This window comes from Dendropsophus ebraccatus, chromosome 13, assembly GCF_027789765.1.
Source record: "Dendropsophus ebraccatus isolate aDenEbr1 chromosome 13, aDenEbr1.pat, whole genome shotgun sequence".
In the NCBI taxonomy this organism is placed as follows: Eukaryota; Metazoa; Chordata; class Amphibia; order Anura; family Hylidae; genus Dendropsophus; species Dendropsophus ebraccatus.
The window spans coordinates 73,734,583-73,761,831 of NC_091466.1; the positions used below are offsets into that span (position 1 = coordinate 73,734,583).

Sequence of the window (27,249 nt, forward strand, 5' to 3'; positions counted from 1 at the left end):
CTCATCTCTGGCTCCTGGGGACGTGAGCTGAATGATAACCTGGATCTCCGCGCTGGAGATCAATCGTACACACGTTACCTTGTAAGATACTAATATCCAGCATCAGTCCTGAAAGGAAGACTTCACTTCATAAGCTGATTAAAAGGGAAACTCATGCAAACAGCAATTACTTTTCTCTCTTTCCCTCCACAAAAGCAATTACTGCACCGACGCATTTCGGCAGCAGCGGGGGTGGGGAGGTTCTTATAGAAAAGAGGTTTATTTTATTATATGGGAATGATACGCAGTCATTACTCCTCCGATAGATCAGATCGCACTAACAGAACCCGCCGCTTATGTAACAGATACAGCAGGGGTCATGGAACATTGCCAGAATTTTCCACTACCCCTTTCTGCATCTGTCAAACAAATGAGGTCACTTCCTGTCTCGTGCCCTCGATCCTGGTGATCACAGCCAGGTATGAGGCTCCACTCATGTAGCTCTGGTGGTCACACGGAGTATGGAGGCTCCACCCACGTAGTTCTGGTGGTCACACGGAGTATGGAGGCTCCACCCACGCAGTTCTGGTGGTCACACAGAGTATGGAGGCTCCACCCACATAGTTCTGGTGGTCACACGGAGTATGGAGGCTCCACCCACATAGTTCTGGTGGTCACACGGAGTACTATAAATCACAGCCAGGAATGGAGGCTCCACCCAGGTAGTTCTGGAAGAGGAGGTTCAAGCACAGATCGGAGGACTTGTTGGAACCTATACGTTTTTAATAACCAAACCAACATGTCTGCTCGATTCCCCATACACATAGGTCGCGTGTTCATGTGTTCTCTTTGGGAAGGTAAAAGCGCCTGGCAGACCGCTCTGGCGCTGGCTTATCCCTTCCAGAACAAATCATGACCAATACATCATGAGCTACCCTTCTCTCCACCAGCATCTGTTGCCGAAGGGAGAGACAGGAGGCCCCCATACTTACACGGGCCGATTATCGGCAAGAAGCTCCGTTAGAAACGTTCCTTTGGCTCATAATCAGCCCCTGTGAAAGTGTCAGCGACCAGCCGAGGAGCGGGAAAAAGCCTGATCCTCGGCTGATCACGTCTTCTGAAGGCACTGTGAACATACGCTGATCTCACTGATCGCTGCTCATCTGCATCCTTGTACAGCCTCATATTGTGTAAAATAACCCTAAGGGTGCTATTACATGGGATCATTTTTCGGCGATTCTGATGACAAATGCTGCATTTCCACTGCGTGATAATTCGCCAAATTGAACGATTAACGATTTCAAAAACAACAATGGTTTAGACGGGCACTATATAGTTTGGAAAAATCGTTATTGCGATCATTTTAAGATCGCTTAAGCCTCTCTCACATATAGGGTGAATCGGTGAAAGGCTGTTTACACAAAGCGATCTGCGGATATTTAGCGAATGGCCAACGAGAATTTGAGAAGATGTTGAAAGATCAAAATGAATGATTTCTCGCTTGTCGCTTGATCGTTCGCTGTATTTACACGAGAAGATTATCGCTCAAATGCGATCGTTATCGAAAAATTCGAACGATAATCGTACTGTGTAAAAGCAGCAAAACGATCTCAAATCGTTCACCCTAATACACAGGACGATGATCGAGATTTACAGTCGTTCTTACGCCTGTCCTTTCCTGGCTGATAAACCAGGGAACGACCGAATGACATGTTATTACAACGTTTGATTTGTGAACGATCAACAATGAAAACGCGTCCAGATTCTATTAAACGATCAATGATTTCTCATTGGTCGTTTAATCATTGCCTGCTAATCCACGAAACAATCATTTAAATCCGAACGATCTAACGATTTTACAATCGATAATCGTCCCGCGTAATACGGTCCTTATACCGGCAGTGCGTTCGGCTGACTTTATTATAAGGTGTATGGGCATCTTAGGATGGAACGTATTTGAAGATCAGAGAGGCGGTCATGTACATAGAACTTAAAGGTTAGTTAAAATTTTGTAAAAGGATTACACTTTGGAACCAGACACTAAGTTACGTTGTTTTTTTTTTGTTTTTTTTAAATCTAATTCGGTCTAATTTTGCCAATTACATGGGGGCAACATCTGCCCAATTTTACAGACAAGAGTCCCATATCATAGCGCCTTAAAGGGGTTATCCAGCGTAAGATAAACATGGCCAATTGTTTCCAGACACAACACTACTACAGTTTGGGTGAAGGTTTGTTTTTTTTTTAACTCAGTTCCATTGAAGTAAATGGAGCTTAATTGCAAACCAAACCTGAACTGAGAGGTGCTGTCTCGGGAACCCCTTGAAGGGGCTTATCTTAAAATATCAATTCATGTTAGGGAACAAGTTTAGAGGTTTCTGATCTGTGGGACCACCCTGATCTCAAGAGCGGGTGTCTGTTATCCCAGAGTTGGCGAGGCAGCATGCATGCTCCGCCAATGCTCCACTGGATATGGGTCTTCCAAAGACAGCCAAGTTGGGTGAGGGTGTCAAAGGTCAGACCCCGACAATCAGATACTTATTACTTAGAGATGGGCACAATTCGAGCATGTTCGAGTCTGATCTTTCGGCATTTGATTACCGGTGGACGAAGAAGTTGGATGCCACCCAAAGCCTGCCCGGAAAACACAGATACAGCCATAGGCTCGAGTTGCGCTCATCCCTACTTATGACCTGTCCAGCACAAAAAAATGGATTCTTTTTGAATCCAATGGAGACAGTGGTAGGATGTGAATCTCATTTTGTTTCCCCACCAAAGGCCTCGATCATGCTTTACGACAAAGTGCCAAAGCAGCCTCCCACACATCAGCTGCCAAAACCATAGCTCTGTTCTCGGCACCATCTAGAATATTGTAAAAAAAACATGTTATTCTGTAGCTGACTTAACAACAATGAAACCAACAGCTTCAATCTTATTGCAAAAATAAGACCCTGATAACATTCACTAATACGAGAGAAAAGTGAGGACAATGTACCAGACTAGAAGTCAAGATGTTGGGTCTATTTACTCCAAGGAACCCATTGTTCTCTATCAGCTACGTCATTCGACAGACTGTATACCCTCAGCTGGCCAAACAAAGCCCAATCCCGCAGCTATGACGTACCAAGAGCACTCTTGGGAGCTCACCACAGCACTCATACAACAATGCAGGGACAGAGTGTAAAACAGTGGCTTCCGGCCACCAGGGGGAGCTCGCCACAGCACATTCATACAGCACAGCAGGGACATTGTACAATATGGCGGCAGGCGATGGAATAAAAGCAGTCTGTGTGCAGCTCTACATTTGGTGGTGGGGGACAACAGGGATAACCACTGGCCTTTTGATGCCTTGTCTGCACAGTTACAAGTGACGGCTGCGGAAGAGAACATTGGGGTTGGTGGCAGGTGACAGTCTTCATGTCCTGCATGCAGCTGCTCTGCAACGGACAGTGAAGGTAGGGGACAATGGTGTCAGGCTAAAAAGAATCACAGCTGCATGCCCTGGTATTCTGTTTGGCGGGCATGCTTCCAAACAAAAATTATGCTAGGTCTTATTTTCGGGGGAGGCCTTATATTTAGCAATAAAGCAAAACCTCTACTAGGTCTTATTTCAGGGGATGTCTGATTTTCAGGGAAACTAGTTAAGTAGGAATAGAGTGTCCGCTGGAGCTTCTGCAATGGACCACCGTGGGATCAAACAAGGGAGGAAAGATTTTTTTTATGGGCCACTATACACGATAGACGGTTCTGCTGACATGTATCTGATGTAAGGCCAGCTTAAAAGGGGTTGTCCAAGCTTATAAAGACCTGGCCACTTTTTCCCACAAACAGCACCTCTTCTTTACTCAGTTTGGGTGTGGGGGGTTTGCAGCTCAGTTCCATTCAAGTAAATAGAGCTGAATTGTAATACCACACACAACCTGAAGACAGGGGTGGCAAGGTTGTTGCAATAAAATAGTTGTGCTTTTTCCAATCCTGGTTAACCCCTTTAAGACTAAAGCCCCTAATACACGGGGCGATGTGGAGAGCAAGTGAGTGCCGACCTGTCAGATCAGCGCTCAATCATGAAAGTAAGTGTGGATACAGCATCCGATAGAGCATGCACCAACTAAATAAATATGTAATACCGTACTCATAGCCTGCAATATGGCACCTCCAGATGGTTATTTCACAGTTATGACGAATCAACACGTTACCTTGCATGATGTATTAGGACAACGTCCCCTCCTTGTGCCTCTCACAGGCAGGGACACCATGACTGTACAGGAAGGAGGCGGAAGCAGGCACGCGGCTCTGCCGCAAGACACTTGTGTTACCCGTAACCCACAACTCAGCTGTGTCTGATCTCTGCAGTGTCATGGTCTCAATCATCTCTACAAGTAAAAAAAAAAAAAAGCATGTGCCAGAAATAACTACTGACTGCTAAACTGGGTCATTTAAAGTATAAAGAAAGCCCATAGCCGGTAATAGAGAATTCCGGATAAAAGAACCCTTTAAATAGAAAGAGAGGAGGGAACGTGCCAAGAAACTCGTCAATGAATTAATCACCATGCCACGAATAGTCGCCATCACTTCCAAAGGCTAAAGTGCATCCGATAAGCCTGGCATCAGCACACAGCCGCCATGAATAAGTCATGCGGTCACGCGGCGTTCATCATGCAGGTACTAGATACAGTCACTGATGATGGAGGACATGGAGCCTCGCATCACTGTGTGCAACGCTGCTCATTTTGTTGCCTATCTTTAAGCCAAGGCAGATGATCAGGACAAACCCCACGGGACCTGGCAGAGGGCCGGCTTCTATTGTTTCACTTGGAGGTGTCGGATGGCCGTTTCGTCCCCTCTCAGCTAAAGTTTTATGAGCGTATAGACGGGCAGAGCGTGCACTGTATGACAGCTGGTGGGTGAACAGATATGGATCCAAGGAGTGCAGTAAGTAGAGATGAACAAACCTCAAGCACGTTTGGCTTCTTCCGAACGAGAGAAGTTTTTTAGGGCGTGTTCACACCTACAGGATCCGCAGCATATTTGATGGTGCAGATTTGATGCTGTGTTCAGTTATTTAAATTAAATCTGCTGCGGATCTGCTGCGGATGCGCAGCAGAAAATCAGCTGAGGATCCGGTAAGTGTGAACGTACCCTAAAGGGGTTATTTAGCGCTACAAAAACATGGTCACTTTCATCCAGAGACAGCCCCGCTCTTGTCTGGGTTTTTCTGCTCAGTTCCATTGAAGTGAATGGAGCTTAATTGCAAACCGCACCTAAAATGGAGACAAGAGTCGTGTTGTCTCTGAAAGAAAGTGGCAAGGTTTTTTAAGCACTGGATAACCCCTTTAAATACTGGTGGCCAAAGAACTTGGATTCAGCCCTAGGACTGCCTGGAAAACATGGATACAGCCATAGGCTGTAGCAATCTTCAGCCACCGGTAGTTAAATGTTGCAAACTCTGGTTCAGACGGACCCAAACGTGCTTGGGGTTTGCTCTTCTCTAGTAGTAAGTAGTGTTCATCCAAACTCAGGCCTTCCATGGACGGGGTGTCCATAACACATAGAACGTGCATAAGGCCTAAGTCTGTATCAATCTTCTTAAGGTCCCAGGAATCATATGTCGAGAATTCGGTATTGTATGAACCTGATCTTACTTTTAACTTTACTGATAAGCCAAAACCATCATGGGAAGCAAGTAAGATTGTGGGGGGCCCGAGGGATCCCCTATCTTCTTGAGAATGGGAGAACTGGGTCTTTCCAATGGGTATGAAGCATCACGCAAAGGCTTTACAGTTACAGTTTTGCAACAGCTGGAAGGCTCCCAGTTTGACGCCAATGCTCTGTAGGGGAAGGGTTGGGAGACCCCCACTCTCTTTAGAGTATGTAAGGGGAGAGAAGGGTCACAAAGTTTTTTTCGGATAGTAATCTCAAAAAGAGAAAGATCTAAGAACCAATGTGGCTAGTGCTTCCGCAAGTTCTAGTACAGGACTCAGATTTCTGCTGTGGACTTTGTAATAAAATGTGTCGGATAATTTCGCGAATCTGATAGGTGTGAACATGTCCTTAGTGTTCTTCTCACTGATCCTTCACGGTCTATTATAAATCCATTTATCACCTAGACCAAAGCCCATCGCAGTTATTTAGTTAGTAAGGACTGTTACTGCCTTACATTTTTTCCGCATTAGATGAATAAAGTGTTACATGCAGCTGCACGCCTCCTGGAAGAGCGCGGAGGGGAGCGGAGGACTGACTCCGACCTTTAGGCTGGGGGCAGGCGGCCTCTGTTACTGGCACTTCTTTCTAAAGTAAACACGTCGGTCATATCATCTTGTGCTAAGATATCGCCTGGCAGAGACCTCCATCGGGGAATGCTCATCCTGCAACGAGGCGTAAGAGATTGTGATGGTGAAGTGACAGCTATCGCCTTTCACACGCAATCTATCACAATAGTCTTAAAAAAAAAAAATTCCTGCCGGCCATTCCCTAGCAAAATGTGCAGACCAAGGTTCAGGTCGTCATTTTACCCCTGGCATCCAGGAATCTGCTGCGGAGGACTCTGCATTCCAGCGGCAGCAGAAGTATGTAACCAATACATCAACCTCCAGACAGGATAGCCCCCAGAGGGAACACACAACCCTTACACCTGAAGAGTTTACAATGGCTTTTAAAGGAGGCCGATCCCCTCCAAATCTATATTTCTAAGAAAAGTCTGGTTTTAAAGGAGAAGTCCAGCAATTTTTAAAGATTTTTAGCCGGCGGGGGGGGGGGGGGAACATAATAAACCATCATTACTTGGCCACAGGCTCCAAGACCCCGTCTGGAAAGAATTTTTCCAAGACTTCCAATGTTGACAGGACTCAGGGGGATATAGCCAACTCGGTTGATGGACAGCCCTATCAGCCAATCAGTGACTGCAGTGGTGTTCCAACCCAGTCACTGACTGGCTGAGCAGAGAGTCCATCAAATGGGACAAGTCTTTTAGACGGCACTTCTGTGTCTAGGGTGGTGCTCGCAGTAAGAAAAAAATTCCAACGATATTATAAAAGTTCAATCTCGGCACTCACCATTATGCTTTATAATTTCTATTGTAGAAAAAAAGTCCATCACAAAATACAACAGTAAAAGGATGTTTCGGCGTTAAGCCTTCCTCAACTATCTCAGTTAGGGTGGTCTTACACGGGCCGATGGGGGCCCGATAATACCTGTAAACGAGCAGCGATCTGCTTGATCGTCGCTCCTTTACTGGACCTATTACACGGCCCGATAATCGTTAAACAAAGGCTGCAGGGGCATCGTTACTGATGTCCTTGCAGCCCTTGCTTAACTATATACATTACCTATCCACGTTCCAGGGCGGCTGCTGCTGCGGTCTTCTTCTCCACGGGTCCCGCGCGCTCTAGCTTCAGAATGGCCTGTCAGCTGACCAGCTCTCAGCCAATTACATGCCGGGACCGCAGCGGCCTGTGATTGGCCAGGCGGCCTGTCAGCTGACAGGCCACTCTAAAGCTAGAGCGCACAGGACCCGGGGAGAAGAAGACCGCAGCAGCAGCCCTGGAACGTGGATAGGTAATGTATATCGTCAGTCTCCGGCCGCGCACCGCTATTACACGTAGCGGTGCGTGGTCGGCGCCCGACGAAAATAGGTCCAAACCTATATCAACCATCAGCCGATGATCGTTGTATCTATAACATGGAGCGGTAATTGGCCGAATCGGCCGATTATCGTTCCGCGTAATAGTACCCTTAGTCAGATAGTTGAGGAAGGCTTGACGCCAAAACGTCCCGTTGCCGTTGTATTTTGTGATGGACTTTTTACTACAATAAAAATTATGAAGCATGATGGTGAGTGCCGAGTCCATCAAATGGGTCGTGACGTTCCAGCCAAAGGCGATACCGGAGTCCAATAGAAGTCCCAGAGAGGCAATCCAGTGCTGCAGAGGCAAGAGAGGAGGTAAGTGTGTTCCCCCCTGCCCGTGCCGGCTGATAAATTAAAAAAATTGCCAGATATCGCCTTTAACTTTAGTCCCTCATTCCTAAGGACTGTTATATTATCAGCGCATATTGTAAATAAAAAAAACATGCTTGTATCAGTGTCCCTCCAGATCTACAGATCATTGTTGCGGTCATCCAAACCCAGGAGCTGTCATCTGTCGGCGTTTACGTCCAACGCAGTACCACCCCAGGAAATATGGCGGCCACTGAAACATGTTCCACGTCCTCCAGAGAGAGATGCTCTTTATAGCTGCTCTCTATTCAAGTAAAAGCGATGGAAAATAAGAATAGCTGATTGATGGGGACAGGTCATCAATATTAGATCGGGGTGATGGGAAATAGATCCAGCCATTATAATAGAGGGGGGAAAAAAATAGGCGATACAGGCCAGGAATCTGGATAACTCACTTTAAAGGGGAACTCCGGCGAATATCTTTTTCTTTCAAATCAACTGGTTTCAGAAAGTTATATAGATGTGTGATTTACTTCTATTTAAAAATCTCCAGTCTTCCAGTACTTATCAGCTGCTGCATGTCCTGCAGGAAGTGGTGTATTCTTTCCAGTCTGACGCAGTGCTCTCTGCTGCCACCTCTGTCCATGTCAGGAACTGTCCAGAGCAAGAGAGGTTTTCTATGGGGATTTGCTGCTTCTCTGGACAGTTCCTGACATGGACAGAGGTGGCAGCAGAGAGCACTGCGTCAGACTGGAGAGAATACACCACTTCCTGCAGGACATGCAGCTGCTGATAAGTACTGGAAGACTTGAGATTTTTAAATAGAAGTAAGTTTTTTTTTTCGCTGGAGTACCCCTTTAATCCTAACAGGGTACTGAAATAGGTTTTCTGAACTGCACAATCCTGTTGGCATTCATACATTACAGTGTTTTTCTTCTACAATTTGGACACACCTCAAAAACCCATTACACTATAGAAATCGGTAAATGGATTAAAAGACGCTGACTCAACAACTTGCATTCTCCATAACTTTCCTTCCCATACTGTAAGTCTCCGAATAGGACGCTGACTGCACGGTGATGTACACAAAGGACTAAGTGATATAATAGACAGGAACGCCTATTTTTTTTAAGCGATAATCACTTGTGGCCCTCTAGCTAAAGCTTTGGCTGTCCAGGCATGATGGGAATTGTAGTTTTGCAACAGCCGGAGGGCCACAAGTTTGAGATGTGTATTAGAGTAAGCGATTTTTCGTTTTCGCCAATTAACGATAAACGAGCGCTTTTCTGAACGGAATGATAGTCGTCCATTATGACTATAGTTTGTATCCTATTTGCATTGGACCCTAAGCCACAAAGACAATGACACAATCGCACAATATTCTGGAAAAGACCCTTTGAATGGGAGAGGTTTCTAGGCATGCTCTGTGACCGATGCAGAAGTCATTCCACAAAGGGGGTGGGGTGGAACTCATCTATAATGAAGATCCTGTGCTAAATAAACACAAGGGGGGGGGGAGATTTATCAAACATGGTGTAAAGTGAAACTGGCTCAGTTGCCCCTAGCAACCAACCAGATTCCACCTTTCATATTTCATAGACTCTTTGGAAAATGAAAGGTGGAATCTGATTGGTTGCTAGGGGCAACTGAGCCAGTTTCACTATACACCATGTTTGATAAATTCCCCCCAATGTGTAACCTTAGAACATAAAACTTTACATAACTTTATTTAAAAAAAATAGGACATGTCAAAATTTTTTATTAGTGACAAGAACCTTTTGAAGTGGCCCAGATTTACTGTCAGAGAGAGTCCAAGCTTAGATGGTCAGTGCTTGAAAGTGACAGGTATACCAAGGTGTACTGATCATAAATCGATAAACCTACCTAGGCTTAGACCACAAACATAAGTTGGACTTACTTAAAGGGGTTCTCTGATTAAAACTTACTTGGTTTAAATGTGCACAAAAAAAAAATAAATAAATTTATGCACAATTCCGGTATTAAAGGGGTTCCCTGATTAAAACTTTCTTGTCTCCTATCCACAGGATAAGAAATCACGGGGGTCTGACCTCCATAACCTCCAGATCGGCCCCCGGCTACGTTGTTTTAAAATACAGCAGCTCTATTCATTTTCTATGAGGCTGCCAGAAAGTGCGGAGTGCTGTACTCGCCTCTTTTCGGCGACTCCATAGACTATTAATAGAACCATAGAGAGGTAGATGTGTCTCCTATCCCCTAGAATTGTGCACCAAAATTTTAGCTATATTTTTTGCCACATTTCGGCCCTATCCCTTTAGCATAACCCTTTTTGACCAACAAATTTTGTGGTATATTCTCAATAGAAAATCTGGGCCGATGTCTGGCAGCCACTTATCTTCTCCATCTGAAAGGCGACGAGCATGTAAATAAGAGGATTATAAAAGGTTAGCCTATGGCTAGTTGTCTATAGTAACATTCCCCAGAACAATCACAGTCAAAACACGTCGGGTAAAGACGTGAAGCCACATTGATTGACTAATTTTACATCTGGCCTGAGAGCCTATTTATCACATTCACGCCTCTCCCGGTCAATATGTATTAATCACATACCGTACCCATAGCATCGAGTTACATGACACAATTAGCTATCGGCTTCCATAGCACGGCGCACCGGAGCGGCCCGGGCTCGCACGGCCATATTCACGTGCACAGAAACTGCAAAAGGGAAATCAGGAAGAGCTTTACAGACCGAAATCCCTGAAGGACTCATTACCTGCAGATACATAAGGAACATGGGAATCACCTACCGCGGCCTGAAGAATGCAGAACAAACAAGGCCGAGGAGGATTATCCCGCTAATAATTGTGATGCTATTTAAAGAAAGTGAAAAGACACTACCCCCCCCCCCCGCCCCCTGCTCCCACCGCCATCAGGGGATAGTCAGCAGCATATAACAAGCTGAGACAGATAGGCCTCACGTGCGAGATTATTGCGATCTTCCGGAGGTGAAAGTGGCCAACGCTCTCATTTGCTGTTACTAAAATAACAGGTTCATATTTATTATCAGGAAGGGTACGCGCTCACGGTGGACGCAACGCCGCATACGTGCAATGGTCAGTGGCGGCATGATTTACTGGGGCATCACCGGCAAGATGTCACCTCTGTCCATGTCAGGAACTGTCCAGAGCGGGAGAGGTTTTCTATGGGGATTTGCTGCTGCTCTGGCCAGAGGTGGCAGCAGAGAGCGCTGTGCCAGACTGGAAAGAATACACCACTTCCTGCAGGACGTACAGCAGCTGATAAGTACTGGAAGACTGGAGATTTTTTAATACAAGTAATTTGATTTGAAAAGTAAAAAAAAAAAAAAAAAAAAAAAAAAAAGAGAACACGGTGAATAACCCTTTTAAGGTGATGGTAACGTCAGCCAAACCTGCAAACACGGGAAGGATCAGCCACCCCTCTGTACTATATGGGGGCACACCAGTGTGGATGGCTGGAGGAGTTTATGGTGCGTGTGTGTGTGTATGGTTGGTTGGAGGAGGGTATGGTGTGTGTGTATTGTTGGCGGAGTGTGTGGTGTGTGTGTGGATGGCTGGAGGAGTGTATGGTGTGTGTTTATGGTTGGAGGAGTGTGTGTGTATGGTTGGTTGGAGGAGTGTGTGTGTGTGTGTGTGTGTGTGTGTGTGTATTGTTGGAGGAGTGTATGGTGTGTGTGTATGTGTTTATGGTTGGAGGAGTGTATGGTGTGTGTGTGTGTGTGTGTATGGTTGGTTGGAGGAGTGTATGGTGTGTGTGTGTATGGTGTGTGTGTGTGTGTGTGTGGCTGGAGGAGTGTATGCTGTGAGTGTGTGTGTGTGTGGCTGGAGGAGTGTATGCTGTGAGTGTGTGTGTGTGTGGCTGGAGGAGTGTATGGTGTGTGTATGGATGGCTGGAGGAGTGTATGGTGTGTGTATGGTTGGAGGAGTGTATGGTGTGTGTATGGCTGGAGGAGTGTATGGTGTGTGTATGGCTGGAGGAGTGTATGGTGTGTGTGTGTGTGTGGATGGCTGCAGGAGTGTATGGTGTGTGTGTGTGTGTGTGTGGATGGCTGGAAGAGTGTATGGTGTGTGTGTATGGTTGGTTGGAGGAGTGTATGGTGTGTGTATGGCTGGAGGAGTGTATGGTGTGTGTGTGTGTGTGTGTGGATGGCTGCAGGAGTGTATGGTGTGTGTATGGCTGGAGGAGTGTATGGTGTGTGTGTGTGTGTGTGTATGGATGGCTGGAGGAGAGTATGGTGTGTGTATGGTTGGAGGAGTGTATGGTGTATGTATGGCTGGAGGAGTGTATGGTGTGTGTGTGTGTGTGTGTGTGTGTGGATGGCTGCAGGAGTGTATGGTGTGTGTGTGGATGGCTGGAGGAGTGTATGGTGTGTGTGTATGGTTGGTTGGAGGAGTGTATGGTGTGTGTGTGTGTATGGTTGGTTGCAGTGTATAGTGTGTGGATGGCCGGAGGAGTGTAAATTAGTATAGAGGATTAGTGCAATGAAGTGTAATGCCTGTGATCTCTAGCAGTGGAAATGATGTCAGTCATGCTGCTGGAAGAGCGCTGCTCTGGAGAATGCGACTGACAACACCCTGATAAGACCGGCTGGATCCAAACTAAACAAGGAGCAGAGAGTCTTCTATTTACACTGGATACATCACTGTAACCGATTACTCACAACTGGGGAAGAAACAGCAACACCACCACTATAGACTTGGTGGGGGAGCCGGTACGGTGACACCATCGCACCCTGCAGGACTATACGGATGACGCGGTGAAGTGAACCTTGTGCAATCCCTCCTGGGGACACTTCCTTGTGTGAAATAAGAACCATCATTATTCTCTGCTTGTGAAGATCTGCCAGGAGAGGAGGTAGAAGAGGTAGATACAAGAAGCCATATAGGAAACGACTGGCTGCCAACTACTAAGGAAGAACTCCGCCTCCCCACAAGTGCAGCTGGAAGTCGCTCTCATAGAAGAGTATGCAAAACTTCTTGTTTCAGCAAGTCCTTATTAGAGGGATCTCCAGATTGTGAAATATCTGCGGTGGCGAGAAAGCAATCCGGGAAACGTGCTCACTTCCAATATGCAGACGTAAGTGGCATGTCGAGTATCGAGGGTCATGACCACGATTAAAAAACATGATCCAAGGCATCGAAATACGGTTAAAATACAGCACGTGAATGCATCCCTAAGTGAACCTGTCAGGTGACTCTCTGTAGGCACAAAGATATATAATAAGCAGGACTCTCCTTCACTTCTAGGAGTCCTGTCAAAATTAACTCCGCTCCCACATCATACTCAGGATAGGTGACGCATGCTGCTAGTGGGCCAATGCTCCCTATCAATCAGCCAGCACTGTAACGTTAAATGGTCGCCATCGCTTTAAAGAACTTCCCTCCAAGTAATTTTTAATCTATTTGTAAATCACTTCATTTATCAAAAATTACCCTAGAAATACGACCCTAAAGTTTTGGCCACTAGGTCTCCGTTTTTTGCAATCTGCTGCTCACTGCCTGTTGTCAGGGGAATTCAGTCTCTAGTAACGAAGAGACCCAGGACAAAGTAGTTGGGGGTGGAGCTTAGCATGTGATATGAGCAGGAAAGTTTAAAGGCCCTACTCCTCAGAACAGTTATCATCCATATTCGGCCGATAATCGTCCCGTGGAATAGAAGGCAACAATCAGTTAACATCGTTCATGTCGGCTGATCGTTGCAGTCTTTTGTTTTTTTTAACATGATGAAAAACAAACAACTCATATAGCAGCGATCTGCTGCTGTCACTCCGTGAAATAGGAGTGGGGGCAGCAAACCGCTGCTATATGCTGCCTGGACAATCAGCGATCACCCGGGCAGTCCCCCCTCGGACTAGCCCACTCGCTGCGGATGCGTGGAATAGCGGCGGCAGTGAGCGGGAACCGAGGAGCAAACGAGCACTGACAGCGCTCATTTGCGCCTCCAGTTGGCCCGTGGAATAGGGCCTTAAGAAAGCCTGAAACGTGTACCTGCAAGCTGAGCCAGTCTGATTGATGAAATTGACCCACAAAGGTAAATCAAAGCTTCCTCCTCATCTATAGAGACCAGGACAGCTGTTCCTTGAGAAATACCAGTGTACCTACTGTTGTATGTCCACAGTGCTGCAGTCCTGTAGCTCATGCCAGGACACTTCCTTAGGTGCAAAATCAGTCCAAGTGAATGTGATGTGACAATCTATTTTATAACAATCAGCATAGAAGGTAGACTAGACGAGTTATTTTCTGGCTATGTTTATTTCACAAAAACATAGCCAACTGGTCAGGGGCGTGACTGGTAGACTGACGGCAATTTTGCTTTGGGCAGCGTTATTTGGTTGTGCAAAACATAAATTATGGGATATATTCACTAAGGGCGGGTTCACACTACGGAATTCTCGCGGACAATGTCCGCGGAATTCCGTCAGCTGTCCACCCGCACATCTGGGCGCCTTTCCGCCGGCCCCATAGACACCATTCTATGGGCCAGCGTATTCCGCTATACGCTGAAAGAAGTGTCATGTCACTTCTTTAAGCGGATCGCGGAATACGCCGGCCCATAGAATGGTGTCCATGGAGCCGGCGGAAAAGCGCGTGCCCGTGCAGGCGGACAGCTGATGGAATTCCGCGGACATTGTCCGCGAGAATTCCATAGTGAGAACCCGCCCTAAAGCAGGGATGGGGAACCTTCGGCCCTCCCATGCCTGGGCAGTCAAAGCTTTGGCTGTCCAGACACAATGGGAATTGTAGTTGTGCAACAGCCGGTGGGCCAAAGGCTCCCCATCCCTGCACGAAATACATTTATGTAAATTTAATGCAAAAAAAAAAAAAACAGATTTAGAGCATGCTCCGTAGAGCTGAAAAAGATGCATAAATAGTGGCGACGGCCAACACGTTCCATGCACAAGCCCACTTAGGACACTTTAAAAAATATATATTTTTTAAATTCTGAGACAGAGTAGAAGCATTTTTTCACCCAAAAAAGCATAGTATTACATAAATTAATATATATCTAGAGAACACCCGGCCCATGTATCAGCCAGGAGGGATTAGCGAGGCTGTAATTACCGCTCACTAGGTAAGCTCTATTAAAGAGGCTTACCATTATTTTCTACACCAGTTTTATGTGGTCATTAAGGAGAAAAATACCATTAGCCAAGCATTCACTTTCACAGGGCCGTAATGATGGAACGTACAGGAAGCCATGTTATCCGTGGAAAGTCGGTGCGCGTGTGACGATGCTGCAGGCTTGGATTTGTACATGGAAAATCCACAACTGACTACGGTAGCAAATTTTCCAACATAAGAAGCTAATGTCTGACTACAGTGGGTATGAAGGTAGATATGGACAGGGTGGACCCGTCCCTTGTAATCCTTATATACCCACTGAAAACAATGGAGCATGCATTGTGCGTGTAGTCGTAGTGCCCTATTACATGGACAGATGCACAATCTAGATCGGCATTCACTAAGGGTCCTATTACACGGAGCGATTTTTAACGATAAACAATCACGTTAGTCGTTCACCATATTACACAGAACGATGGTTGTTAGTTACGATCATTACTACAATCGTTATTGCGATCATTACGATGATAGTTTACTCCTTCTGATCCCAGCAAAACAATGAACAATGTGCAATTACACTGATCGATTACTGAAAAAAATGCGAAACTTGAGGGAACGAATATGGAATTACAGCCAGCGATTAACGATAATTTTAGGTTCAGATCTAAATCAACAACACACAAACGATTTTTCGATCATTGCCTGCAACTACACAGAACAATTATCATTTAAATTTGAACGATATGATGATTTTTCCCACGATAGTCGTCCTGTGTAATAGGGCCCTTAGTCAAGACAACTATCACATGGGCAGAGGGCCAAACAAAGTGTCACGGCCGCGGCGGCGGCCCGTGCTCCGGGCCGCCGCCGCGACTCCTCTCTTTCCCATGCAGCAGCCGGTGTCCATAAGCAGGGACCCGGCGCTGCTGTTACTTCGGCCCCGGGGGGCGTCTCACCTCTCCACGCTCCTGTCAGTCACTGTGCCGGCCGGCGCGCGCGCCCCCGCCTCCTCGGGCGCGCGCGCGCCGGCTGTCTCAGATTTAAAGGGGCAGTGCGCTCCTAATTGGTCATGCACACAATCACTCCCTATAAATTCCAGCCCTGCCCCACTGCAGGTGTTGGAGCCTCTACATGCTTCCCATAGCGTTTGGCCCAGCTCCCTGTTGTTCCTGATTCCTGTCCGCTACCTGGTCCCTAGTCCTTGTTCCTGATTCCTGTCCGCTACCTGGTCCCCACTCCTTGTTCCTGCTTCCTGCTTCCCCGTTACACTTTGGTTCCTGTGTTCAGCCTGTCACGTGCGGTCTCACCTACAGACCATTGCCAGTACCATCTCCTGCCTACTGCTCCTGCCACGCCTCGCCTGCCGTCACTAGCAACCAAGCCAGGGGTAGCGACCTGGGGGTCGCCTGCCGCAGCAAGTCCATCCCGCCTTGCGGCAGGCTCTGGTGAAAACCAGCGGCCCCTTAGACTCCGCTCCCTGGTGAGGTTAGTGCCATCGCTAGTGACGGTCCAGTGGATCCACTACTCCAGGCGTTACACAAAGCAACGTTGGATTGCTTGTGGGTTGTATACTGCGAACCTGAATGCTCAGCATTGGATTCCCCGAGGCTGCAGAAGTTGGGGAGTCCTGAAAAAATTGATCCAACCCACTATAGCTGTGCCGGACGCTAGGGTTCAGAGAACGGTGCCGAACGCCAACAGTGCAGCCTCTCTACTCCGCACTATTCATGAGGCCTTTTACCGCCATTCATCATCCACACATCCCTTATTACATAGGAAGATCTGTGCCCAACAAGCAATCGTTTTCTGTGCTAGGTCAGAGGGGCCATAACCAACCCATAATCACCCTGTGTAATAGGACTTGTAATAGCTTTCAGCATGCCCAGCACAGGCCTGGTTGCCTTTTCAGGGACTGCTTCTCATATACTCTAGAACCTTTAAATCAGCAGAATAAATTTTTGCACCATCACAGATTATTGTGCACTTAGATTTAAGTGTATAAGGCCGACCTGACCTCACCCTACGTATATCTGCCCCACATTATAACCAGTATATGCAGTGTTGTCCTCCAGCTAACACAATGGAACCACATCCTTCCTATACACAGGAATTTACTTAGAATCCAATATCCACAGGGATCAATTACAACAATCCGCAGCTAATCACAAACGCCGGACTGGCAGAAATGGGATGAATTTTATTATTTTTAAGTAATCATCGCTCCTTTGAAATATACAGAGCTTGATCCCCTGTGTGGAATAAATTAATTTTACACAATAGAGATATAGACACAGGGATATGCTCCCATATATACAACTGGGTGGAGGGGGGCATTAAACCCCATAAAGGATGGCGGAAATTTTTATTACATTTTCAGTGCGGAAATGTTTATTAGAAATCCATATAAATGATTCTGCACTGTAATATCCACCCCCAGAAGAGCTATATACACATATATACATATACACTATTTTACCAATACGCTATGAGCCCTGTTATTACCGAGTGGAGCCTTTATATCACAACTATTTGGAAGGCTTTGGAAGGAAACCTTTTAGCCCACACGAGAATGCATGAATAATACATGCTATTAATATTGAAGCGTTGCCGTCTCTAGCCAAACCAACAATCACAGTCCAGGAATATCCTGTAAGAAGTTCTGGCGACACCATAAAATCCCAAGCAGACGGGACACCAAGGCTAAAAATACCAGAAAAGATGGGCCCTACAACTCAAGGGGCAAAAGGATTGATCAGTGGGGTCTAAAAACCCAGACCCCGACCAATCAGAACTTTTGACATGTAAAAAATATTCTTTAAAAGAGAAAGTACCCAATTATTAGGGTATATTTTTTTGGATTCAAATAGGCCAACTAATACTGGTCTAAACTTAAAGCGAATGGACCTTGGTAACTACTTGAGTAAGGTTTCCTTATGACCTGATCTGTGCCGCCATGCACACTGTAGCGGTGCCGTTCATTTCTCCCATCAACGCCTGATACCGGTCTCCTCCATTTTGTATTAACGCAAAAGTCTAGTTTGGTGCATTGGAGGTGGGTCCGGTTCCCCAGTGCACAGACATCTCCTCCTCTTAGTGACTGATTCTGAAGATGGTGCATCACTGAGGGGAGGATATATCGGTGCACTGGACCCACCTCTAGGGCACCGAACCAGACATTTGCATCTGTACAAGCTGGAGGAGATCTCTGGAACCGGGTGGCTATGGGAGGAATGAACAGCACCATGACAAAGTGGGCAGCAGCGCCCGTAGGGTGAGGTCAGCTCGTTAACCTGAAATTGTTCACTATATTACACAGAACGATAGTCGGCCCTACGATCGGTTACTCCATCTGATTCCAGCAAAAGAAGGAACGATGTGGTATTCCACCGAACGATTAACAATGATTTAAGGGTCAGATCTAAATCAACGACACACGTTACCCGCAATTACACAGAGCGATTATCGTTTAAATTTAAACAAAATAACGATTTTCCACACGATAATCTTCCCATGTAATAGGGCCCTAAAAAGTTATCCTCTATCCACACAATAGGGAATAACTAGTTAAGTGGTTGGTGGGGTTAGACCTCGAGGACGTCAATTGATTGGAAGAATGGAAGTAAAATGTCCCACAAATGAATGAGAAGAATTGGTTTACCGCCACCATTCTTAAGGCCCTATTACATGAAACGATTATCGGCCGTATTCGGACGATAATCGTACTGTGTAATAGAAGGCAACGATCAGCCAACATGAACGATGTCGGCTGATGGCTGCTGTTTGTCTTTCAACATGTGGAAAGACAAATGACAATGATAGCAGCGATCTGCGGCATAGTAGCGGTGGCAGCAGACCACCACTATCCTCTATGGGCTGCCCGGACGATCTAGCGATCACCCAGGCAGCCCCCCCTGTACTCACCCGCTCGCCACCGACACATGGAATAGTGCTCGTTTTCTCTTCCAGCAGTCATCTCATGGAATAGGGGCTTTAGAGAGGAGAAAAGGCCCTGTCAAATTAAAGGGTTATCAGTATTACTTGGCCTATAAGGCCAGGTTCACACTGCTAATATTTTTTTTCCATCCGTTTTATGCAAAAAAAAGATGATAAAAAAGGGTGCATTAGTCTGCATCTGGTTTGATCTGTTTTTCTATTGAATTTCATTACTAAAAAAATAAATAAAAAAAAATTGATCAGAATGCATGTCTTTTCAGCTTAAAGGGGTTGTACACCCCAATTTTTTTTCTTTCAAATCAACTGCAGCCATATAGTGCCAGAGATTTGTAATTTACTTCTATTAAAAAAATCTCAAGCCTTCCAGTACTTATCAGCTGCTGTATGCCCAGCAGGAAGTTGTATTATTTCCAGTCTGGAGAGCAGGAGAGGTTTTCTATGGGGATTTGCTGCTGCTCTGGACAGTTCCTGACATGGACAGAGGAGGCAACAGAGAACACTGTGTCAGACAGGAAAGAAAACTCCACTTCCTGCAGGACACACAGCAGCTGATAAGTACTGGAAGGCTTAATTAATAGAAGTGAATTACAAATCTCTGGCACTTTATGGCACCAGTTGATTTGAAAGAAAAAAAAAATTTGGTGAACAACCCCTTTAAACAAAAATGTGGTCGACCTTGTTTTTGATTTTTTTTTTTATATATAATTGAAACCAATAGAAAAATGGATGCACACAAATTCAACTGTTTTTTTGTTCTGTTTTATTTGCATAAAAAGGATGGGGGGAAAAAAACGCAGTGTGAACCCAGCCTTAGTGACCATTCAGGCCGATAATCATTTAGTGTATTAGGGCTTGTTGAAAGACATTGATCAGCCAACATGCACGATTATGTCACCCCGTGTAATAGGAGTGCCGACTTCAACAGGCTGCACAAACAATCTAAGGATTGTTCTGGCCACCCCCCTGCGTGTATTAGCACAGGTAGCAGACGGTGCTCGCTTCCCCTGGAAAATCGTGCTGGGTCACATGGTCTTAATTCAGGTCAAAGAGGAAAAGGAGGAGGAGAGAGGAAAGACACAACTCAGCCCCTCCAGGTTTTGCTCGCTCTATACGTCCACATGGGGTTGAAGTCCAAAGGTGATAAACTAATCACCCTGTAAGCACATTACAAAGATAGACTGCGGCCAGACAACCAGAACGAAACCTAGGAACCAGAGGCCTGAATGGGGAGACTTTAGACCCTGGAAACGTTATACAAGCCTATGAACACCTGATACATTGCCGGCTCATATATCATAAGTTATCCACCCTCACAGGGGCCACAAGTAAAAATCTCTGTGACCCCAGATGGTCCCTACACAATCCGTCAGAATCCGAATGAAAATCCACTGTGAGAATGCAGAGCCATAGGCCGGTATCTCAGTGGATTGTGCCGCTGTGGTACTGTACATGTAAGGGTACCATCAGGGTATATCGCTTTAAGATTTTTACATCAATAGACTGGCGGCGCTGCTGGGGTCATGCGGCCTAGTGTTGGTCTATCCCTGAGTACCGGCGTTGGAGTCGGGCCTGTCCGGACCCCAGTATGACGTTCTGTCCTGCGACATCAACATCCCCGTGCCGGCGCCAGTCTATTGATGTACCACCTGATGGAAAATTCACTTTAAACCGGACCCCAATCTATGAGACCTTCATGGCATCAAATTATGTGATAACTTCGACCGGTCAGAATACCCCCATATGATACCTGCCGTGGTTGCATAAAGTTGGGATTGTCCACTATAAAAATAAGATCTCTGCTTGCGGTCAGTGACCCCAGCTGTGACCAGTGACCCCGCATCTAGTTAGCGTACAAACACACAGCTCACAGTCACAGCTGATGTTTCCTAGAAAACCTTCTCCTCCTATTTCACGGAGCGATTTTTAACGATTAACGACTAACGATCGCAAATGAGATTGTTTATCGTTAACCTGAAATCGTTCACCTTATTACACAGAACAATAGTCATTCGTTACGATCGTTACTACGAACGTTATTGCGATCGTTTGCTCCATCTGATCCCAGCAAAACAATGAACAATGCGCAATTACACCGAACGATTAGTGAACAAATGTGGAACTTGAGCGAACGAATGTGGAATTACAGCGAACGATTAAAGATAATTTTAGGTTCAGATCTAAATCAATGATCAAAGACATACGAACAATTTTTCGATCGTTGCCTGCAATTACACAGAACGATTATCATTTAAATTCGAATGATAAAACGATTTTTCGCACGATAATCGTCCCATGTAATAGGGCCCTTACTGTAACGTGGGGTGAAAAGTCAACACAGATCCGCAGCAAAATCTGCTTAGAGGCCGGTTTCACACGTACCGCATTGCATCGGATTTCGCATGAAAATCCCCATCACTGATCATGTGTGGGTATACCGAGGAAATCCTCTGTGGGCTGAAGAGAAGACGACAGAAGATTACCTGGACTGATACTCCAAACAATGGTGGGGGCGTCTGTTTACAGAGTATCACCTTGTCTCGGAATACAATGTAGCAAACACTCAGCTACAGAATGGAAATTACACATAAACAGACAAATAAATAAAGAAGCATTGGATAAACCAGAACTTAACCCTTTGGGAAAGTATCACAGGAGTGTACTCAGCCTTGTGTCCTGGCCTGACCACAGGTTTAATGACCTGAACTCGCTGCATCATAGATACCTACGCGGCTTTCAGTTTGGGTCATGGCCAGGCCAAGTGGCCAGAACACGGCACAAAACCGCACCTGGCCTTTAGATGGGCTCTTTATTTTTCCTTCTTATATATAGTCGATGGACTCATAGGCCCAATGTCGGCGTCTATCCTCCGCACCAGGTCTCCAGGGTGACAGCTATTCACACACACAGAGATATACACACACACACACACACACACACACACACACACAGTGGTGCCTTGGATTATGAGCATAATTCGTTCCGGGACTGTGCTTGTAATCCAAATCCACTCTTAAAGCAAAGCAAATTTTCCCATAAGAAATCATAGAAATGCAGACAATTGGTTCCACACCCCAAAAATAATGATTTTTTTAAAATTCTGAATAACATGTAAGACAGATGAAACAAACATTTAGAAACAGCAGAATATGTGATATTATATGTTACTGTACAGTAATGGAGAGGATGGGAAACACAAGGACTGACAGAGACTGCAGGGAGCATGAAGGGATGAGCAGGACAGTGGGCACATACATGCAGCACTCTCTGTCCGGGGAGAGAGGGGTTACAGCGATGGAGAGATTACCCCCACAGTCCTGTCCCCTGATGTAAGCCCCAGCCTGAAGTGGATCTGCTATGATTTGAAAGGTGAGGGAGACTTCCTGGGTCTGAGTACAGTGCCCCTCCCCCACTCCCACCCAGTACAGGGAGCTCTTAAACTAAAGCAATGCTCTTAAACTAAGTTACAATTTTGAAAAACTGTGAGCTCTTAAACCAAAACGCTCTTAACCCAAGGTACTACTGTGTGTGTGTGTGTGTGTGTGAGATTATATATAATATATATATATATATATATATATATATATATATATATATATATATATATATATATACACATACACACACATATATCCCTATCTATAGCAGGTAAAACCTACATTAGAGTAACTGAGTACAATGCATGTCAATGAGAGTTTTAGCTACTATGTGGAATCTGTGGTTGGCTTATCTGGACTCTCAGTCATGTGGGATTATAGATACCGGCCTGTCACCCGAGTACCCACAATGCTCCAGGTACCATCAGTCGAGTTTAGTGTTTTGTTTGAACCGTGTTGTCCTGTTAAAGATTAAAACCCATCCAATATTCATGATCCGACCCCTGATCTGCAGAGGTCGGATTGGTTGTCCACAGAATAATCAGAGTGGACACGCTCGACCACAGCTCAATTCACAGTCTATGAGACGTCTATGGACAGTCGAGTTCAGCTGTGATTGCAAAAAGGCGGAGTTTCCCTTTAAGCAATACGACCTTGTCTCTCATCTTGAACCATTCCCTGTGGACACATACCACAGGCTGACTTATCGCTTTCGTTTCACGTTGCCTTCCTTATCTAATGGGCTCGGTGTAAAACAGAAGCGTTAGAAGGTTTCGCACACTTTACTGCAGGATGCAAATAGTTAAAATTGAGAGCCATAGGATAGACAGGTATTAGGGCACAGACAGCCTCCATGGGCTAATACTCCACCTCCTCAAGCCTCTGCTGCTTTTTCCCTATGACCTCTTATGTGTATCTGTTTCTGGGAAAGCTGGGTGCAAAATTATTATGACTGCATTGATTTTGTGTGGCTGTACAGGTACACGGATTTACCTTAAAGGGGTACTCCATCTAATGCAGGGGTAAAGAACCTTGGCTCTCCAGCTGTTGCAAAAGTAAAAAAAAAGCTAAAGCTTTGGCTGTCCAGGCATGATGGGAGTTGTAGTTTTGCAACAGCTGGAGAGCCAAGGTTCGTTACCCCTGATATAAAGCGATGACCTCTCTCTAGGATTCACCATTACTTTATCAGCCCCACATGCAAAGCCATGACAAAGCCTGACAAAGCGCTCACCGGCGTTCCTTACGCGGCACTAGCCTCTACAGCCGGCGCCATTAACTTAAATAGAACCATTTGGGTATGTGCACACTACGGAATCCCGGCGGATCACCTGCCCTGGATTCCGCAGCTTGCCCCCGCGATCATCTCCGTTGGTCCCATAGGCTTCATTTTATGGTTTGCCAGATTCCACCGTCCACCCGAAGAATGAGCGGGTTCACTCTTTGGGCAGGCGGCGGCATCCGACAAACCATAAAATGAAGCCTATGGGACCAGCGGAGATGTGCATGAGGGCGAGCTGCAGAATCTGCGGCGGGATTCCGTAAGTGTGCATATACTCTTAGGGCCCTAATACACGGAACGATAATCGGCCAAATCAGCCCTATCCAGCCGATTATCGTTCCGTGAATTAAACACAATGATCATCGGACGATTGTTGATATAGGTTTGGACCTATAATTGTCAGGCACCGACCGCGCACCACTACGTGTAATAGCGGTGTGCGGCCGGCGGCTGACGATTTGCAAAGTAAATACATTATTTATCCATGTTCCAGGGCTCCTCCTGCGCTCTGACTCCCCCCGGGTCCCGCATGCCACAGCTTCTTAGCTGACAGGCCGCTCAGCCAATCACTGGCCGGGAGCGCTGCAGCCAGTCATTGGCTGAGCGGCCCGTCAGTTAAGACAGGCCGCTCTGAAGCTGGAGCGCGCGGGACCTGGGGAGAAGCCCTGGACCATGGATAGGTAATGTATGTATGTTTAGCACGGGCTGCAGGGACATCAGTAACGATGTCCATGCAGCCCTTGTTAAATGATTATAGCAGATATAGCATGATCTAGCAGATCGGCGCTCGTTTACAGTTATTATTGGGCCCTTACCGGCTTGTGTAATAGCCCCCTTAGACAGGACCCCTGTTGATTATAAAGTGATTGGCAAGTGTGGGGACAAATGGTTCAATACCTGGATTATACATATATAATTCTAGCTACAGGACATCTACAGTTTCCTTGGCACCACGAGTCTCCTGCTCCACTTACAAAACAGTAAGTCAGGGATGCTGTATACATCCCTGACTTACCGTTAGCGGCTTCTCTGCACCCGACCTGGGAATCTGTGCATCGCACTCAAGTCATTTTTTACTTTTGTGATTGAGAACTGTGACTCTACACTAAGTATCGATATCAAAGTCCAAAATTTGGTGGTGTGAGGATCAAGTAATTTTTTACTTTTGTGATTGAGAACTGTGACTCTACACTAAGTATCGATATCAAAGTCCAAAATTTGGTGGTGTGAGGACTCCCCTTGGGATATACAATCACTATATGAGGGCAAGACAAGAGTGCTACTTCCGCATGATACAGAAAATACACGGTCATGAAAACTCCTGGCACCACCAAGGGGCAGAACTCACCTCCTCAAGAGCTGGAAGGCCAAAGGTTACGGAACATTCTCATAGAAGACTGTCGTAGACCAAGGGTGTCAAACTTACGGCCCTCTGGCTGGTGCAAAACTACAACTCCCATCATGCCCGGACAGCCTTCGGCTGTCCGGGCATGATGGGAATTGTAGTTTCGCAACAGCCGGAGGGCCTCGTGTGTGACACTCCTGGTTTAGACTCTCAAAAACAAGTTAAACAACAACAATCACAAACCTTAATGGTGAAGAACTGCATTTCGGCATAGAGGAAACCCCCTTTAAGGAAACCTGGGAATCCCTATAAATGCTTTTCCTTACATCAGGAATACGTTCACGTGTCAGACTGAACAAGGATTACTATCAACTGGGAAAGTCTGGTGTGAACAGCGCCTAAAGCCCTGAGGATCATCACTGGGGCTGGCACTCCCAACCCCTGACCATGGATACACTATACACACACAAGACATTGGCCACTCCCTTTAGTTGGCATCTGGATATCCTTGTAGAGACCAGAAACTTCCTATTCCTCAGTACACGTCTCCCATCATGCCCGTTGTTTGTGAAGTCATGATGGGAGTTGTAGTTCTGCGACAGTTCCCAAGCTTCGAGTTATAAAGCGACTTATTGCGACCGCCATCACGCTGCACCATGCATAACCTGGATATGGCACAAGACTAAATATTGCACCAGTACTGCGCCCACTGCCCAAAATGGTGGCACAAATTGAGGGAAATCCAGGCTACAACAACAGCAAGAGTTAGAATGACACTTTGCCAACTTGATCCAATGATGTTAGAGAGCCCCTAGGCTATGACAGCCCTGACATGACAGTGCCCAGGTACACAGTGCCCTACAGAGCTGGGCACAGGGCAGGGCCAGCTCAGGTCACGTCACGTGACAAGGATGGGGAAACCTCAGCCCAGAAGTGCGTTGCTCCCCTGTGTAGGTGATAGAGCAGTCCTCCCGGGTGTACAGAAGGGGCAACTGCGTCAAAGAAGAGAACGTAAACACCATAAACTCACCTGAGAGGCGGCAGCGGCGGCGCTCAGGTCCTCCCAAGCCGAGTCTGCAATCCCCAGTTCTCAGGTCTCCCTTACCTGCCCGGGCACAACCTAACCCAACAGCTAACGCTGCTCACAGCCGCTCCAGGCACCACCCAATCAAAGCGCCGCCTCCGACATCAAGCGTAAAGACGATTGGCTAATCCTCCCGTCCTTCAGTGACCAGAACCCACCCTCGCCACGCCTTCACCTAACGTCCAGCCTCCTCGCATAACCACACTCTTTGGTTTTTAGGATCCGCCCCTTCTTCGTCCTGATTGGCTATTCCGGCCGTATCTGAAAGCTGATTGGTTGACGTCTTGTTTCTCAGCGCTATCCGGTTGACTATGAGGAAAGACCATCAAAAGTTGGGGCAGGGAGGGCATTTCCGCTGTGCTGTGTCGGGTTTGGTTGCGCTGTGGTTATGATACACCCGCATGAGGGCGGGGCCTGGGCTCACAGGCTGGTGGGGACACTCTTTACGAAATATTTGGTCAAGTCTGGCGTGGAAACCGCATAACCTCAGAGATTGCAGCTGCAGGCTGAGCCGTCATAGAGGAATCCCTGCTACCACCAGCTTCCATAGTCACTAGGAAGATTTGAAGTGTTTTTTGGCAGCTTTGATTGAAGTTTGTTTATATGCTTTTCAGCATGCGATAAAACTGACGTGTTATGCTGGCCAGTTCACTATAATGCGGCGTTTTTTCCGCGCATTTAGTTTTTTTCTGCCGTATTTGTCTTTATATGTTAGTGGTCTTTTTTGTGGTTTAGGCGTTTACGTGTGGTGGACTTTTTTTGTTTTCCTTTGCGATCACATGACCTGGCTTCTGGACCAAAAAAGGTGATAAAAAAACGGCATACGCACAGCAATGGTGCTATTGAGAAAACCAGAACAATCCCATTGAAGTCTATGGGAGAAAAAGAAAAGCGCCACAGTTTGCTGAAAAAAACGCCACCCCCTCAGCATGCTGCGTTGTGGAAAAACTGACACAGAGCCTTAAAAAGGCCGGAGAGGAGATAAAAAAATGTCACCCCAAAAAACAGCATGGGGGAGATTTATCAAAGGGGTGTAAGGTAGGACTGGCTCAGTTGCCCCTAGCAACCAATCAGATTCCACCTTTCATTCCTCACAGACTCTTTGGAAAATAAAAGGTGGAATCTGATTGGTTGCTAGGGGCAACTGAGACAGTTCTACTTTACACCATGTTTGATAAATCACCCCCCATGTGGGTAAAACCGATCATAAACTTCCGTTACT

The 27,249-nt window shown here is 46.3% G+C and overlaps 1 protein-coding gene across 4 annotated transcripts in view; it reads right to left on the reverse strand.

The window, feature by feature from the left end:
* NUMB (NUMB endocytic adaptor protein) overlaps positions 1 to 26,102 on the reverse strand; it is a 67,930-nt gene extending 41,828 nt beyond the window's left edge. The window contains exon 1 of one of the 4 annotated variants that reach the window (XM_069949313.1): positions 25,974 to 26,102. The gene's annotated coding sequence lies outside the window, so the exon portion shown is untranslated. Of the gene's footprint in view, positions 1 to 25,186; positions 25,213 to 25,973 lie in introns of those variants that run through there. The other 3 variants (XM_069949310.1, XM_069949312.1, XM_069949311.1) reach the window with 3 other exon arrangements.
* Positions 26,103 to 27,249: the final 1,147 nt, after the last annotated feature.